The 3,371-nt window shown below is 56.3% G+C and overlaps 1 pseudogene; it reads right to left on the bottom strand.

Annotated features, from left to right (window-relative positions):
- Positions 1-650: 650 nt before the first annotated feature.
- LOC118011194 lies at positions 651-2,647 on the bottom strand (annotated as a pseudogene).
- Positions 2,648-3,371: the final 724 nt, after the last annotated feature.

The following is a 3,371-nucleotide window of genomic DNA, read 5'->3' as shown; positions in this document are numbered from 1 at the left end:
AGGCTCCCTGGGGTGTGGCAGGAGGGCAGAGGCAGTGAGAAGCACAGGGGAGGGTGCGTAGTGCAAGGAGCCTGACAGGGAGGCCACTGGGTGTTCAGGGCACCAGCCGTCCATGGGGGCTTGGGGGAGACGCATCCAAGGCTGCACCCTGAGCTGGCTACCCTCAGCCCTGACCAAGATGGTGGGGGGGACACAAGGCTTCTGAGGAAGGGGCCAGAACTGGGGACCCAGAGGCTGGCCCTGCCCTCCTTCAGACAAGAGGAGAGAGTACCGGTGGAGGACAGACACAGAGCTGGGAGTCCCTGGTCAGCATCGCGGGCAGGAGCAGGGACGCTGAGGCTGCACATTTCCTCTGTCATCTCTGCTCACAAGCCCCGAGGACCATGGGGTCACCTCCAGGACTGAGGGCTCACTGGCAGGCTTGTTCCCAAGTCCATGGCCCGGCCCTGGGACTTCCACCTAAATGCTCCTCCAAGAGAGTTCAAAGGACAAAAAGGAGAAAGATTCCCCCAAGTCCTCAGGAACAACACAGAAAAGCTCTGTAATTCCAGGCTGGGGCCTCTCAGTAAGGGGTGAAGCCCTGCCTTCCTGCCATGTGGAGCAGAGAGGGGTGGCAGGTGGAAAGCTCCCCGCACTGGTGGGTGGCCACGTCACTGCATCTTGGTCTTCGGGAGCAGTCCCTGAGCTGTTTTGTACAGGAGGTCGAAGTGCTGGGGGCAGCAGGATGGTTTGAGTGAGGTCAGGGGCAAACCTTGCCTCAAGGAAGGCCTGAGGGCCCACCTGTGGGGTCACCTGCTTCTAGGCAGGACGGGGGTGGGCTAGGGGATGCCGAGGACTCACCTGGACAGGTTGACCCTCCTCCCACAGAGGCCTTGCCTCCCACCTGAGCTCCCGCCTGCTCACTTGGACTGCCGCGTAGGCCAGCCTGAGGTAGGCACCAATGCAGATGGCCAGGAGCATGTAGAAAATGGCTGGCTTGACCCTGTAGGCACTCATCACCTGCTTCAGCTGGTCATGGAAGACAAACTTGGGGTCCTGTGTATCGGCTTTGATGTGGTGCTGCTTCCCCTCCTTCAAGTAGTGACTTAGCTAGTGTTCCGGCATGGCGAGGAACGTGCAGGATTTGTCCACCAGCTGGGTGGCCTGAGGCTGGCTGGTGGGCCAGCCCATCGCCAAGTCCAGCTGTTCCTGCTGGATCATCTGCTCCAGGAAGACTGGCATGTCTCAGGGGTTCCCTTCGCGGTCAGGTTGTAAATGACTCAGGTCAGGGCTTCTGCGATGAGCCTCAAGTTGCCGGTCAGAGTTTTAGAATTGACCAGAGACCTTACGTCCATGCTGCTGCTGCACTGGCTGTCATGGGGGCTCTCCAGGTGGGCCAGGGTGAAGGCAGCCAGCCAGAGAATGGTGCAGCGCCCATGCTCCCAGGCCAGGATGTCCTCAGCGGGGTTGATCCTGTGCACCACGGGTTCCTGCAGCTCCGGGACCTGACGGCCACTGTCTCCAGCTCGGGCAGGAAGGCATGCTGCAGCGTCTCCTTGCAAGGTGGCTAGGACATGTGAAGATATAGGCTGTCCACCTGGACCACGGTGTCAGAGGACAAAGGCCACATTGTACTGAATATGCTGGAATCTGTGTGGTTCATGTTGTCTTCCAATCAGTGCTTGGTCCCCTGGTAGTTGAACTTGCCCTTCCAGAAGCAAAGAACAGAAGGTTGTACACTGCGTGGGTGCACAGGTGGGGTAGAGCCGGGAGAAGGGGCGGGTGAGCCCTAGCAGTACGGAGATGCCGCTCTCGTTGGAGTCCATGCCATGCGACAGCCACAAGGCTACTCTGAAGGCGTCGCAGTGAGCCACGATGATGATGGCGGTAAGGTCCTCTCCACCCAGCCCCATCAGCCACCAGTCACTCGCAGCCTTGCTGTGGACCCCACTCATGACCATCCGGAAGCTGTTGGCAGTGGCCAGGTGGAGCAGTAATTTGGCAACAGAGACAGAGCCCTGGGAAGCGGAGCTGGCCTGCGTCTGCGTGTCGATGGAGAGCAGGGCCTCATGGTGCACAGCAAAGGACATGGGGTCGATGGTCTGCACGGCCAGCACCTTGGGCCCCATCTCCATGCATTGACGGATGACGTCCTGGGACACAAAGGCCACGGCCTGTGTCCCACGTGCCCTGGGACACAAAGGCCACGGTGAGCATGGCACTGGCCGCCTGCCGCAAGGCCTTCTGGTACTGCTCGTAGAAGCGCGGCAGCCGGAAGCACGCAGCCACGGCTCGGCTCCGCACGTCCGCATGGGTGCGTGCGCCTGCGCGCTGAGCGCTGTGCTCCCAGTGCCTCGGCAGCTGGGCCGGGTGGGGTCAGGCTCGGCGGATGCCAAGAGGGTAGGCACTGGACCTCCGGCCAGAAGCAGGTGGCTCTCAGGATGGGACCAGACGGTAAGGCTGCCCGGGCGGGTCATCCTGCGGCATGCAGTAAAAACTCGTGCAGTGCGTCGGCTGACGGAACTGACGGGCATGTTCTCCAGCACCTCGCCCGCTTCTCCCAGCATCCTGGGCTGCGGTGGGCCGCACGGGGCGATTCCTGCACACTCACCTCAGTGTGGGTAGCCGCCGGGGCCCCTGTATTCATGTTAAACTCAGTGAAGTTCATACCTGTACTGTGGTTACCTAAGAGAATATTTCTGTTCTAAGAAATACACCATGAAGTATTTAGGGGTAAAGGGCCAGGATGTATGCAACTTATTTTGAAAAATAACAGAAAATATTATGTGCATACACACACACACACGTATCTAAAGAGCCCCCCACAAATGCTAAAGCAAATAAGGTAAACTGTTAACAATAGATGTATTTGGTTCAAGGGTATATGAGTATTTATTGTGTTATTGTAACCCTTCCAAAAGTTTCACATTCTTTTCAACAAAACAAAAAGATATTTGGGCTTAACTCAGTAATTTGTCTCAAGTTTTTAGTGAAGAGATAGTCATCTGGCCTTTCAGAGGATGTAATTAGGGGATGAGCGGGCAAGTCGCTCATGATAAATTTACACTAGTATATTTCTCTGGCTAAGTCCTTGAATTCCTTCTTTTGCATCATGCTGGGAGATTTCTAGGGTTTCAGCATTTAGTCTAGATTTGTGCTAATCAGATAAGTAAGATAATAGAAGTATATCCTGATGCTCTAGCTAGCAGACATATGGGCAAACTCCAACATCCTTACTGCAGCATCCCAAGTTTCTGGTAACATATAAACTAACAAATTCCTGCAAGTCTTTTGGTATCTTCTATAATGACTTTGCATTTGGGGTGGGGGGTGGTGGGGGGTGGGGAGCTGCTTCCTCTGGCTGGAGATGAGATTCTTTTAGCAGAGTCAAG

The sequence above is a fragment of the Mirounga leonina genome, unplaced genomic scaffold, assembly GCF_011800145.1.
Source record: "Mirounga leonina isolate KUSES-001 unplaced genomic scaffold, KU_Mleo_1.0 Mir_101664, whole genome shotgun sequence".
NCBI classification, from domain to species: Eukaryota; Metazoa; Chordata; class Mammalia; order Carnivora; family Phocidae; genus Mirounga; species Mirounga leonina.
This window is presented reverse-complemented; position numbering and strand designations above follow the sequence as displayed.